Raw genomic sequence first — 15841 nt, 5'->3', positions numbered from 1 at the left:
TACGAAATAAAGAAGCCAAAACCGTATTGATCAAATGGTCTTTCATTATAAATTGGTTTACTATATTTGTGCTGCAATAGAAAATGTTTCATTGTTTTCTCTTGTAGAGGGCCACAAGCAGACTGTGACATGACTTCTTATGGTCCCAAGAGGTGCTCAGGATAGAAGTGGACGTCAGACACTCCTACTCGGTGACAAAGTAATTGCTTTGTTGCTCAGGACATCCAGTGACTCCACGTCAACAACTACTAATGCATGACCCATCTTAACAGAACGATAACATTTCTGCAACTTTAACAGAGACACTGTTTGGAAAGTTTATGTGGAAAATGTCAATATTGTGATGCTGGAAAACAAAGTTTGTGATGTTTTCCTACTGTTCATCTCATTAAAAAAAAGTAAATCTAGACACTTTATGCCATTATTGACTATAAGGATTCATGGATCCACATCATTTTGAACACAGCCATTGGGATCAGACAAACATTGTAACTCAATGCAAATAAATACAAGAAAGAGATAAGAAGAATCTGGGATAATAACTAATATTTGAAAAAGTTTATTAATGTAACAAGCTGCTTTGCATCGAGCTAGAAACTTACAAAAACAGCTCTCGGTGGCTTCCAAATGTGGAATTCATGCAACATATTACAAATGCCTTCTTTCCCTCTAAGTAGAAGTTGTATTAAAAGTCACTGTAGTACTCATATTAGTATGATATCATTACACACTTTGAGACAAATGTAATCTTGTGTGCATAACTCTATACCAGTGAGATTGAGATATAGGCCTCTGAAACAGCACTAACAAGTTATGGAACAGAAACTCTTCATTGAAAGAGATTTCAAAATATTAGTTGTGTAGCCCTGATAAGTCTGCAATATAGAGTTTCAGCTGAACTACTTGACTCTAATCACAGCCAAGTATCCTCTATTGCAGAATAAGGGCTCATTTCGATCCCAGGGCAGCCGTTTCATAACACCTTCAAAGACTCAGAGCGTGTCTACGTGATGCACACACAGATATACCCGACTAACCGCCCGTGTAGACTGACTGCTGTCTCCGCCTGCTGTTATGTTTGTTTGTGGTTCTGATGTTCTTGTCAAGCAAAAGTGAGAGGAGTCTAGGATTAAAGGAATGAATTTACACTAAGCTTTTGTTGTCACTGTCATCATGCTTCATCTTCTTGAGCAACAAGCAACATAAACCAGCTCTGGTTTTCCAACTGTACATTGTACTGCAGCAACACAGCTCTACTCTATAAAATAGGGCAATCTAGGAACTCCTACCCTCCACTATGTATATCACGTGTGTATATCTGACCTTTAATGCATTATTTATCTTTATGATGGACTGTTGCATATACGACATCTACTTTATGCTCTGAAATGTTGGCTATTAAGATAAAGGCTGCTCATAATAAATTGCCAGTTAAAGGTTGTATGAATGTGCTGTATTTTTGGGGAATTTGGTATGAAATAAATAGAAAAATAGAAAACGTATGCAATAACCTGAGTGTAATTGGAATGAGACCACAGGCAAGAACCAATGTGGAATAATTCCACAATGTCTGAAAGTTACTAGTCCAAATATCAGTTAAAGAAGGTAGAGCTTTCTTTTGTGTGATGTTCGGCATTACTTTTTAATTTATGGGAATTCTACATTACATTTACATTACATTACAGTCATTTAGCAGACGCTTTCTATTGAATTCTATGTTTCAATCATTTAAAATGCCCTTATTCTTATGTAGGTACTGTTCCCTGCAGCTGTGAGTGGCGAGCAAGGCCTATAGTGATTCAGCCTGAAGGGAAAGAAGGTGATAATACTTTAATAACGTTAGGACTGCTGAGTTCTTTCCAGGTTTATAGCAGTCATCAAAGGAGAAAATAAGTTGGACTTGTCCCCTTGCTGATACTAGGGATCTATTAACTGTTGCAAACGTCACCAGGCGATCAAGACAACAGGCCTCTCATATAGAGTAGCCTGTGTCCTTCAAGTGAAGTCAGCTTTGATCCTTAACCCATTAGAACCACGTCTCTGGAAGTCAAATCTCTTCTTTGTGAAAGAGCATTTTGGTCTGAAGTTAAGTAAAAGAGTAATCGGTGGAGTGAACATTAGGTGCATGTGAAACAAATCACATGCTGATATTTAAATCTGAAGGGGATGCCTTTACAAAGAAGATTTTGTATAATTTAGTTTTTGTTGTATTCTTGCTAAAGACGGATGAATAACAACAATGTCACACAAAAGCAGGAAAAGAAAAAGTACGTAATGTCCGTGCCATTTTGACATTTCTGCATATGATTAAATCATATCTAATCTGAACACTGTAATGTGTTTTGATAATTCTCTATTAATTAAAAGGGGCAATTAGCGAGAATTTTACTGCATCACAGCACAAATGACACTGTTATTGTCAGGGAGGGGTAGTGTGGACCCAATAGCAGTGCGACTGGACAAGGAATATAGTGCAGCAGATTTATTTGTGAGTGGGACAAACGGCAAACAAACAGGCAGGATAAGACTCAGTGGGAAACAGGCAGGGGATCAGGCAGACGGAAACCAGAGGAAGCAGAGGCTAAACGCGTGGTCAGAAGGCTAAGGTGGCTAACCGAGGCAAAAGCAAGGTAGAAATCCGGTGGTTGGGGACAGAAGGCTGAGTCGTTGACCGGGGCACAGGCAAGGCAGGGAAGTCCAGACAGGCAGGGTCGGCAACGGGAAATCAGTCCACGGGAAATTGCTGGAAGGTCTAGCATGAATACAATGAACGATCTGGCAGCGAGTGTGTGACTGACTGGGGTTTAAATACTGCAGGGTGTAGGTGCAGCAGAGTGAGCAGGTGAGAGGGATGGTGCTGATGAGGTGGGTGTGGCAGACAGGTGCACTGCATGAGGCTGATTAGGTGAGTGAGGCAGAGTGTCGTGAGAGAGAGGGGGCTGGGCTGTGAGCTGGAAGTGGAACTGGGAGTGGCCGGAGTGAACTGAGAGAGAGTGACAGGCAGGTGAACAGAGTGAGCCAATTAGGTGAGTGAGACAGAGTGACAGGGAGTATGGAAGACAAACTGTTACAGTTATCTGTTATTGGTTTACATACCAACGGCTGAATTCATTCTATGTCTACTATGTTTGTGCAAAATGTAATGGCAATCCATCCACAAGTTGTGGTCATAATCCAGTCAAAGCCTTTTTTCATTTTGAAATATTTGTGTCACATCAATTAAGCTTCTTAGAAAGCTTCTAAGGAAGTGTTTGCTGGTTGATATAAGTTCAGTTGTGAAGGATAATTAATGACAAACGAGCACTTTTTTTTTAGTTGCTAAATGTTTTCTTTTCTGAACTGATTCCGCAGCTGCCCTGACACGTCTGGCTGCTCAGCTTTACTGAGCACAGCAGATGCGATATCTCATATCAAAGCTACCAGCAATGTTCAAATGTGTAGTTTTCAGACACATAATCTCCACAGAGACAGGGAGTTAAGTCTATTCATACAAATTAAACAGTGTTCGTCCGCCTACAACTTGAGAACTTGGCACGTGTGAGCACAATTTCCTTATTACTAACTTGAACTTCAACATTAGTAAAGATATTAACAATATGTGCAATTAATTTATCTGCAGGCCCCAAGGCGCACTTGAATCTGATATTTCACTAGGTTATTCATACTTTTTCCCTATGTATCTTTCTTCCTACTGTCTCTCTCTCTCTGACTGTCTGGTTATTTATTTTCTCAACTTTCAAATTGCAACACCAGCCACCCACTTCTGTCAACTTTCTTGCACACTGTCTACAAGGCAGATATTAGATTATTTGTGTCGAAGTCTTTATCAGCGAGTGAGAGTAGGAGTGATGCCGTGATCCTGTGGATATCTTCAACATGTGCTGCAAAGCACCACGTGCAGCTCAGTGAGACCAAGGAGCTGTTCGTGGTTTCCCAACACAGCAGGATGCTGCTGAAGCCTGTCACCTTGCAGGGTTGAGGAGGTTGAGATGAGGCAGGAGCTACCAGTACTGTACCAGGGGATGCATGTACGTGAGCAGCAAAAAACACTCGAGGGATTGTAGCAGAATAAACTTTTCTCCCTAAACTTTCTCCTCCTTTCCTTCTTTTTTATTTAACACGACAACACCGAGCTGCTGTGCTTGACATGACGTGTGTTGCATTGTTGTGCTAGCAGAAGTCTGCTTAAAGGCAGGCAGCGAGTCTGCTCTTTCACTGTGCTGAGTCCGAGTCTGGAAACATCCAAAGGTCAGAGGGGAGAAAAGTAAACTCCATCTAATGACCTCCCGCCCACTTTGCCAACCTGATGCAGTGATGGATCTCGCCATCAGACTCGGCTCGATTCCCCTCAAGGTGCCACATGGAGTGCTCTGCCTATTCTTTTGTGCCGTCACATTGTGCAACACTTCCTGTACAGACGGCCTCAGCTCAGGGATAAGCTGCAGAGCATCTGCAGTGTATGTATTTACAAGCATACAAGTTTAATCTACAAAAACTTTTTTTCCCATGCATACTGGGCTGGTTATCAAATATATGCACATTGCACAACCATATGCATGCACTGCATATTAACTTTACATTAAGATGTGGATAGGAGCACATGTTTAACATACTTACAATCCACTGGACTGTTATTAACAATGCATATGTCTGCCTTAGCAAATCCTCTCATGGTGAACCTGCAGCTGCTGCAGTGAATCACAACACTTTTTTCCGTTCACTCAGTGTGTCAGCTGCATGTCCTCTAAGTTAATTCCTACTCTTATGACCTTTTTGATTCCAGCAGCAGGAAGAGTAATGAGATGTTAACTTTCATTCTTCTATGACAGCTTTTTGGCCACACTACTATTGCAAAGGCTATGAAATGCATTCACGCGTGCATCCACAAGCTTATGGCTCTTATAATCAAGTAAGGTTATTGTGCCCTTCCACTCATATTATGTTAACTCTGGAGTCCCTCACATGTAAATCCATACACAAATCTAACTTCCCTCTTTACCAACTGCAACACCCATAATATAGGCAAGTTTCCATGTGCCTGAGAGTGCAGATGTCTCTTGAATAAAAAGCTGGGAAATTGAGAGAGGGGGAGGACTGCACCACAAGAGGAATACAAAAGGCGAGGACGGCCGGAAGTGCTGCTGCTCCCAGTTCAGCCTGAGAGGGGCAGCAGAGAGCTGGAGATGACCTCTCTGAGCACCCTGACTGAGGAAAGCACAGGCTGCCCGGTTACTAAAGGACATCTCTCTGGTCACACAACTAGACTTCAGGCATTGCTTCTACAGGTTTCCTCAGGTGTCTGTAAACACTTATGTAACAGAGTTGATTGTCAGCCAGTAATTAAGCAGACACAAAAGGCAGAGTGGTGCTAAGCCTCCAGTGTAATGCAGTGACTGTGAGCAAAACGTTTTCATGCAGTGTCCATAGTATTTTGTCCTCACTCTACACATTTACAAATGCACACACTACACACAGGATGTTTCTGGTTAAAACCTTCAGCCCCTGACGCATGTCTCCCTTCGTACTGAGGATGACATCAATACTTTGAAGTCTCTCATTGGCGTGATTCATCAAGGTCTTCATCAAGCTTTCTCTCAGCTCAATACGCTGCAGCCTCCTGCTGTGGCACTGTATGCTCAAGTGCTTCATCCAAGGTGTCAGTAATAATCTATTGATTGAAACAAATTTAATTGATATTTAGTGTTTATTGTATCGTTGCAGGTGGTGAAAATGATTCTTGTTTTTGTTTACTTGCTAATATTTGTTGGTTAATGTGAAATTGAATGTACCTGAATAGTTACAGTCTTTCTTTAAGATGGGCCTCTTTCCCTGCATATGATAAACAAAGCTGGTTTTGACTTAAAGAGGGAGGACACAGTGAGGGGGAGTGGGTGTGTGATGGCGGTGAGTGTGCGAGGCTGCTCCGCATTCGTGTTGGGGTGAGTGACAGTTTTTCGTCGGTTGGGCAGCAGGTGGTAATCATTCTTAGCCCAGGAGCCTCGTGCTTCAGGCCTGCCCATTCCAGAGCCTACACCCGGACTCAGGGTGGGAGTGGGTGTTGTGTCAGTGGTTACTCATACGGCGGCTTGTAGTTCTGGATCAATAATCAAATAGAAACATGACTTCTGCTTGTCTTTTGTCTTATTTTACAAACAGTGTTATGATCCCGCCCTCAATATTTCGTGGGGATTTCACAGTGGGCTGCTGGCAGCGGTAATGTTTGTATTAATAGTGTAGGGATTGTACCAGACGTGCTTTGAGTATTAGTTATCAGTGCTACTTGGAAGAACATCACAGAAGCAAACACTGAGGTAATAAGCTATTCCTCTGCTGTGACAATGGCATAACAGCCTCATAAAAAGAGGGAGATCAATGAGCAGGGGAACACAAGCTCTGCAGCAGGCTGGAAGAAAGAGGTTTGTTGTGATGAAACAAAAAAAAAAGGAAAAAGTCACAAATGTCTTACAACTACAGGAAATGTGTTCACATAAATCGCACCTTAAAGCCCATTTAGCGGCTGTTCTGGAAGCCTCAGTCATGTTAGACAGAAACTATAGATACATTTCCATTTTTGTGAACATTTTAAGGACTCCCCGTCCATGCTGCCTTTAAAGCTGAGATTAAAAGATAACCTTAGACTTTGGAAAATGTAGTTGACATAATAATCTCACCATTCACTTGCTGTTTTAAACTTTCATGTCAATTTCATGTTTACTGGCCGTGTGAGAACACACTACACATTTGAGCTAGTTATACATAAATTCATCTTGACAACTCTGGAAGAGATGTTGAAAACTGACTGATTTATACAAGCAAGGGGAACACACAGTGACTTTTAATTCATACTGGCTCTCTGTCATGACATACTGGAAAATTAGCTAAAATGAAGCTTCTCTCTGTTCATAGTCTGAGAAGTTGCACAGTGAGTGTTTTCACTGGGAAGATTCTGCCAGCTTTGGGGATTAGGAACAATGCAGCAGGATCCCTGCCGTCCTCTTCTGTTTGTGTGCATGTCTTCAAATATACTGTGTCAGGACATGGGGTACATCGGAGGCAGTCAGAGTGAGCCAGGAGGAACGCTCAATATGGGGACACAGATGGCTCACAACTCCTCCAAGACATCTGCTTACTGTGAGTTACACCATCCATGCCAGATGCAAAACAAAATGGGTGATGGACAACAACCTTCACATTCATCTCCCTCAACCTGAAGGGCAGCCGACGCTCACTTCGCCTCATGGCATTGTTTTATGATAAATTGTGTCGAACATTACTGAATAACCCCAATGCTTTTCATGCCGTGCCTTTGAGCTTGACGGTACAGCTATGATCTAAAAACATCTCTATGAATAAATACCTAACACATGGGAGTCATATGTTCATGAAGCTTGTTAGGCTTGCATAAACCGCTATGTTTCAGTTCACATGGATCCTGACAGCTAAGAAAAATGAGCTTTTGGCTCTGTCAGCATATTCGAATCATATTCATTTTCAGTGAAGTGTCAATTGACTTTTTTTTCTTTGGCTTGCCACTGGAACAGATTTATTAACAGATGATTTTTTTCAGTACTCTGGTGAAAATACAATACTTATTACATTAAACTATTTAAAGCTGCTCTTATCAACATTTTCCATTTCCACTATGGATCAAATAACTGTGTTATAACTAAATGTTATTTGATCTGTGTGATTTGGTTTTACAGCCCATAACTATAAATTGAAATTGCAAAACAAGCATTAATCAAACAAAAGGCAACACAGTCAGTGACCAGCTGGTGAGTAAGGTCAAGCTTCTAGCTGCCAAAGAAGCAGATATTTCCTGCAGGAGTTGGTGCAGACCAAAACTGAGCTAAAAGGAGAATTAATACTGAGCTTACATTCATCAGGTGGCCAGAAACATTACTGCTAATAAATGCTAATGTAGCTCTGTATCTGCTAGATGTGTAATTAGGTTACTGTCTGCTAACTTTATGAGTTTCTATATCTGTACAAGGTAATACTTTTAGTGTTGTTTCAGCTGCAGTTAACATCCATAGCCATTTAGACCGAACAGCAGTATTAATATTTATATATATTTTTTTACTGTAATACATGTTTCGGTTGAATAACAAACATCATATGAGCAAAATAAACAAACAAAACACATTAATAGAAATACATTAAATCTTACACATTACATAAAGAAACAGCCCAAGAAACAACAGTAGGTAATTTGAGTTCATTTACTGCAACTATAAACTGTTGTGAACACTCCCCGTCTTTTTGTTTTTCTCCTTTTATGTTGAAATGGCAAATCAAACAAAAATAGCTTTTAAATTATGGGCAGCACTTTGTGGTTCAATTTTCACAGCACAACCAATTATGTTACATCTATCTTGACTGAGATTGATGCTAAATGAAAACAATTACAGATGTCAGTCAGGCTGGTGCTTCTATAAATCAATCAGTTTTTCAAAGTCAAATTGTGGTGATATATACAGACTATTTTCTTGGAATAAGAGGTCACTTTGTTGGTAATTGGATGTCATGGATTTGGAAACCCTCTCCCATCAAAACTGGTCTGATAAATGAACTCTATTTATTGCTCCGTCGTAGCTATGACAGTACCCAAACTGTTGTCATCAAGCAAGATCCTTCTGTGTTGTCCAGGAATAGAGTTTTAATGATAGACAGTTTATTTTCAGATCCAGAAACATATAAACATTTACTGTGCAAGTCCGCTTTGGTTCTCATCAAGAGCAGATAAAAGACTAACAACCATCTTTTCTTTCTCTCAGGAATCTGATCAAAGCTGTTGCAAATTTTCTGGGATGCCTTGGGTAACATGTCAGGATCAAAGTGTAATTTGCTGGTGAAAACATAATAATAAAATTAACGCTATGAGTCACAGAGACTTCAGTTTGCTGCTGGATCATTGGTGCAGCACAAATAGGACATGTCTCATTATTCAGAAGAAAAGGCCCAATAGCTGAATGAGTGCAGCCGCAGCCAAATCCTTCACTTCAACCTCCTATTTGAGAAAGATAGCATGAAGAGCGAAAGAACACATGACTGTTGGGAGATTCTGAAGAGCTGACATGCAACATGCTCTTCAGTGCATCCTTTTCTTTGACATTTTCTAGGAACCCTGCAGTGGCATTCTTGAACAACAGGGCTGCAAAAGCTTTAGAGACTGTACTTTTGATGGACAAAACAGCAGAGAGGCTACAGTGAAGATATTTTAACATCTGTTTAACGTCTGCCTTCTGCTTTCTTAGATTAAAGCTCCATATGGCTCTTCTGTCATCTTCAAAGAAGCATGAAAAAATACGTAACTCCACTATCATCACAATACACACTTGCAGCCTTGAGCAAAATGTGGATGTTATTTGTAATGTCAAATAAGATGATTATGTGCCTCTGCTTTAACCTGGAGATGCAATCTCTCTGGTTTGGTTCTGACAGAGTAAAGTGCAAATATTCTGATATTATAGGAGCCAGACATTTACAGCAGTTATTACCCTTTCACATGAATACGTAGGTTGAAAATTGTTTATAGTGAGTTCATGGACCAGAGAGATACAAAAAATGGATAGCTTGCCAGTGGTCAATACTTTCGCACAGTAAGTATTGGATTTGCTGTAGAGTATCAAACAGGACAGGACAGAGCTCCATCTCTGGTTCAATTTCTTTTTTGTTATCTCACTGGTGTGTTAGCAGTGCATTTATCCATCTGGACACCTAATCCCTTTCCTAATTTGTGTGTTTTGATGTTTTTTATTAAGATTAAGATTTTTTTGACTTCTTCTTCTTCTTTTTTGACTTCTTTACTGCATTTTGTTGTTTATATTTATTCTTAATTCAGTCGTGCTTCCAATTAAAGTGCCAGTGTGTAGCATATCGAGGGATCTATTAGCAGAAATGCAATATAATATTCAAAACTGACCTGTGTATAAGCACCTGAAACTAAGAATAGTTTTGTTCTCTTTATATTAGACTATGCCCTTCATAACTACGAAGGGAAAGCCTCGTCACTTCAATGCTCTTCTAAAAAATATTTAAAGAAAAAAAATTATTGATTTTGTAGTTACATTACATTACAGTCATTTAGCAGACGCTTTTATCCAAAGCGACTTACAGTCAGTAGTATGTTACATATCATTCACCCATTCACACACTGATGACAGGCTACCATCAAGGTGCCACCATCAGACTCTAACTAACATTCATGCAACATCCAGTCCACACCGATGGCAAGCCTTCAGGAGCAACTTGGGGTTAAGTGTCTTGCCCAAGGACACATCGACTGCCGAAGCCGGGTATCGAACCACCGACCCTCTGATTGGAGAACTACCTTGCTCTCCACTACGCCACAGCCGCCCCTAGTTATTATTCATACAGCAGTAGAGTCTGTGGGACTAAGTAATGCAAAAGTCAACAAAACACAATGGTTAAACAATTACCAATAGCTCTGTCTGCACTAGTCACTGATGAGCTCGTCGTTTAACCTTCTTGTGGTAGTGGATTGCATAATTTAGCACCTCACCGATACCATGGAGAAAGCAATGACAGAAGTACACATTAATTCACATTAAAACAAGCGATGACATACGCCATCTGCATACATTAATGTTGTATCCGATTAACCTGTCGGAAGTGGAAACTCCGCTGCTTACACAAGTTCTCGAGAATTCACCACCTGCCTCCAGAACGATCCTCTGTCCCCATGGTAACCTAATCAGCTGAGAGAGAGAGTGACAGAACCAGGCAGCTTGGGAGGCGAAGAGGATGACAATGAAACAGAAGGAGGTGTTTTTGGGAGGCGAGGAGAACACAGTCATGGCATGGGTTTCTCCCCAACTGCTTTTAATTAATTTGTCATTCACTCAGACTGTTACAGCTTTGAGTGAAAAGAATGTTGAAAGCTTAGTTTATTGTCTTTTGTTAATAAGGAGGAAGTAATGAATCAGTGTCGGTGTTTTGAAAAGAATTCCTCCAACTCAACCCTTTGATTTGTTCTGTATGGAAAGTTAAAGCATGTGTTCGAAAAGAGATTAATTCTATGTGCCACGTTGTACCTTGTAAGTCTGGATGAAATGGCAGAGTGCTTTGCTTTTGTACTAACAAAATATAACATGATGTACAGAGTGGATGTTTGTTTGTTTATAAAATACCTCTTACAGAATGCAATTTAAATGTTGAAATGCTAACTATTATTGTTTTAATTGTCTCTTTTATTTAAAAGCCAAACTCACTTTTTAGCTGCAAAACAAGCTGTAAACACTGACACAAAAGTTGAATATTAATGGAAACCAGCAGACATTGAATGACATTAACATTCATTTAAAGTAATGTTTCAACTCTCCTTTTATCTTTGTTTGATCTCCATCAACTCCTGAGGGTAATATCTGGCTCTTCAGTTCACTAAATGCTCCACTGTGTTTTCCAGGCTTTAGTCTGTTTGCCTTTTGCCGCTAAGCAGGTATGAACGGTGGGTTTATCTGAGCATTTAAGATGAAAACAGCTGTTTGCTGCACCTGGAAATGAGGCTGATGAGAGTGAACCAAAACAGTTTTACGTATTCGTCATTAGGAGAGACTTGTTTCGCATTACACTCATTTAATCAGTTGTTAATTGTCAAACTCATTGACTGAGTCTACAATGGCAGGTAAACAAAAGCGTTGTATCTACACAGTGACACTGCTTCCAACCCCATATTATGTAATGTGACAACATCATAACCATGTATTAAGGTCTTTTCATCACCCTTGAGTGGGTTCAGAGACAGTAACGCCTTCAAGCAACAACATTCCCTCCCCATCTCGTCTTATTCAATTGATCTCCTTGCATAATGCATCTGTTGAAGTGAGTGACCTCCCTGCCAGTGTGCTGCTCTCTCGTCCTCCATGAGCTCTTTGTTTTTATCCCCCGAGACCAAATACTCATCAGCTCTCACTGCATGTTTTCTCTCTCACTGCATGTCGCTCCCTCCTCCTCTGAAGCAGCCCTCCCATTACTCTTATCAGTGCTTTTTTCTCTCAGTCTCACAAACTCAACACATAGTCTGCCCCTGCCTCGCCCACCACTTCCGCTCGCTCTCGGTTACTCTCCCTCCCTCCCTGTATCGCTCTCCTTTTGCTTGGTCTCTTGTCTCACAGCCAGGTTCATGTCAGCATAATGTGACGCTGTTTCTACCCACAGCTGAGAGCCATTTCCTTCTGCTTTACCGTAATTCTCTTTTATATTGGTGTGTCTCTCACTTTTCTCTCTTTGATGCTTTATCCTTCCCTGCCTCCCACACAACAGAGGAGATCATTTTGTATTATACTCAGCAGCAAAGCAAGCTGTCTCTTTGCAGACTCAGTTTGCCACCATATTTGCAGCTCCTGCAGCTGAAAAATCCAACCTAAGATGTCAATCAAGCAAACATATCCCAAAATTTATAATAATAAAAAGAATTCTCAAAATAAACATGCAGACAACCAAATTAGTATTGACCGTAACTATTAGGGCAGAAACCCGGTGCTAGGAAATTAATGACTTTGAATTTATAGATTTTTTTTTTTTTGATGCAACCTTGAAGAACAGGTGACAGTGGACACCTCCACATTGGATTCACCACTATCACCTCACCCCTGCTTGGACTTGAATAGATAGCACGAGCAGAACCAAAGATAGGAGGTAAGACACCAGCTGCATCAGGGAAGAAGCTGCTGGTCCAGAGAGGGGACAACCTGCTCACTCGGCCCACACTCTGAACTATGAACTGTTCCCTGTCAGGGGAAAAGTACTAATAATGAACAACAATTCAATCAAATTAAGGACCACGTCCTTATGGGGTATGCTTATAGTTCTGAATAACAATTCCATCTAGCTTAGTTAAAAATGTATTTAATGCACCTGCTGACCAGCATGTAAAGTGACCCAAATCAAACACACCCATGATGTGTCCTCAGGTACACGCTAAGCTAACATGCAAACGTGCTGCTGTTTTAGACTTATCCCTAAGACTGAGACTAATTTGAGGAGCTCACTGGGACAGAGAGGCCGATTGGACTGGTTATACTGGGACAGTGAGGCTTAGCGGACAGATTATATGCATAAAGAGTGAACGAGCAGAGAAGTTGAACCTGCAGCACATTGTGGAGGACTTCGTGGTGCTGAAGACTCGCTGAATATCACCTTCAGTCAGGTGAGTACAACAACTCATGAAAAACTCTTAAACAACCACTGTTGTGAGTGTTGTGTTTAAAACGGTGGGAACTTTCTTTGTACTTTAATGTGTTTGTTAGTGGCTGCAGCCGCCGTGGAGTTGATTCAAAAACTATACACAGGCTGTTTAATACCTGTAGCTTAATAATGCTGCAGTTTTTATGTAGCATATGGTCGATCATTTTTGCTTAATTTTTGTTTTGTCTTTTCTGGTGAGTTCATGCTAGGTACAAACAGGGAGAGAAGTGGTTGTAATTATAACTAATACTCAGTTATATAGTACTGTATAGTACTGTATGAAAAAGCTAAGGCAAAGGTTACTGTTGGTTTGAACAAATGGGCTTTTTTTTGCTTATGTTGTTCCAGTGTAGCCCTATCCTCCCTCCCTCCTCCCTTTTAAAAATAAAACTAAATATATAACATTTACTAAAAGTACATTTTAAATGACCTACTTTTTTTCTTATTTTTTAAAATCCAATCCATTAACATTTTAACATAAATACTTTTACTTGAGCAATATTCTAACATGCACGTCCATACTGGACAACACTGAAGAAGCACTCGGACTAATCTTCAGCTCTTTCTGTGTGTGGTTTGTGTTTGCAGATGTTTCTCTCTTACATAGATGTCCTTAAATTTTAAACTAACTTATGATAGTTCAAACACCCATATGACCTCATTGAATCCAGTACAGTGGACCTGCAGCAAAGTATTCCTTTGCAAAGTTATAATGTAATTTTTTGTTGAGACTGTGACCCAATTGGATATTGTGTGTTGCATAATGAACCCCCCCCATCCAAACATTATTATCTGCTAATTGCCAGACAGTGACAGAAACGCTGTGTATAGTGGGGGACTATCGGTTGGAGCTTTCAGTGGAGCGGAGTATAGGGTCTGAAAAATATCATAAACCACTCAACACTGTTTTGTAACTGTCTCAACATAAATTGAACATTATATGCTTCAAATGGAATTGCTGTAGAGCCGCTGCAGTGGATTGCATGTTATTGTGCTGGTGTTAGTGACATTGGGGTTTTTGGAAATGGTGTTATTTCGACTCAGCAGTAGCGGTTTCTCACACATACTCATTTTGCAGCACACCAACAACATTATGTTAGTGGACTAGCATGGGGTTAGACAAACTTCCCCCAGACATGTTCCATCACCGGTCTTTGTTGCTTTTCATTCAAATGCATCAGCCTGCGAGGCCACTCCCCTGTGTTTCTACTCTGCACTATTTTCAGATGTGGTATATTTTTATGTCCTAATGGATCTGAACAAGGCGTGTGTTTACAAAGTTTCACATCCTAAATCACTTCCCCAGGCTGCCAAATGGGAGAAAGGAAGCTCAGAGAGTTCCCATGAGCTGGATGGGCATAATGGAGCTACTTGTTGGCTTGTTTTAGTTATGAGTACCTACCGTACAGTATGAAATGTTACGAGGAGGGTGAATGGATGACAGCGTATTCCTTTATTTATTTTTACATTTTGTTTGCTTTACATTCTCTCTTTCTAAAAGGGGGTAAATATCTATCTATCTATTTTGAGAAAGCATCTGTAGATGAGTCAGGTCTGAGTGATCGCTGTGTACTGTATGTCTTCTTCTGTCGCTCTTTCTTTTCAAGAACAAAACCCACATTCTGTCTCTGAGTGTTCACGAGTAGAAAACTGAGCGCAGTTGACGTCAGTAAGATTCACACCTCTATTTCTGTCCAACTAGCCGAACAGCTAAATAATACACTGATAAAATAATGTGAAAAATTGCAGAGGAGGCTAATTTGGCGGCGATACAAACGACGGTCCAGTGCTAGTGGGTGGATATATACAGGGCGGGTGGAAAAACTCTGCAACCTTTTGGTACCAATGAGCTGACCTGCTAGTGTGGCTGACATTCTCATGAAATGTGTATGTATGTGTGGTTCTGGTGTAGATTTGTTCCTGTCAGGGGTGAGGGGTGACAGTGATGGTAGCTGTACAGAAGGGCAGAAGACTCAAACTACTGCAGCCTGCAGATTGTTGGTGAAGCGAATAAATTCAGATACAGAATCTCAAATGTTTCTCATGTCCTGCTGACAGTCAGGATGAGCAGAACAATACCCAAAATATACAGTGATTTTACGTTCTGGTGTCATCTGTTTGGTAACACTCTACTTTAACCACCCCAAAAATAGTTTAAAAACATTTATGCTTTATAATACACATTTTATTCTTAGCAAATATAAGAACATTTTCAACTGTTTATTAATGTAATAATCAACCACTATAACTCCTCCTGTGAGGCATCCATAAGTATAGATGCTGGTGGATAAATTAATAATAAATGTCCATATTGTGAAACACGTGTGTAGTATGTAATACATGTATAAGTTGTTGTTATTATTAAAAATTACTGTAAGAACTTTAAAAAAGTCCCTATATCTGCGCACGACTACATTATAGTATGTTATTAACCAGTTATTAAATGTTTATATAATGCTTATAAATGCTAAATAAGGGGCTTAAAGTAAAGTTTGACCTGTATGAATCATCCATTCAAATATATAGCCCATATGAATTTGTACCTCAGTTATTACTCTGAGTATTTCTCACAACCAGCCCACAACACATTTACACCCTCTACATGAAATCACAGAACCTCTTCCTGTTGACT

Source organism: Anoplopoma fimbria, chromosome 10 (genome assembly GCF_027596085.1).
Source record: "Anoplopoma fimbria isolate UVic2021 breed Golden Eagle Sablefish chromosome 10, Afim_UVic_2022, whole genome shotgun sequence".
Classification (NCBI taxonomy): domain Eukaryota; kingdom Metazoa; phylum Chordata; class Actinopteri; order Perciformes; family Anoplopomatidae; genus Anoplopoma; species Anoplopoma fimbria.
The sequence above is the reverse complement of the archived record's forward strand: the minus strand, read 5'-3'. Positions refer to the sequence as shown.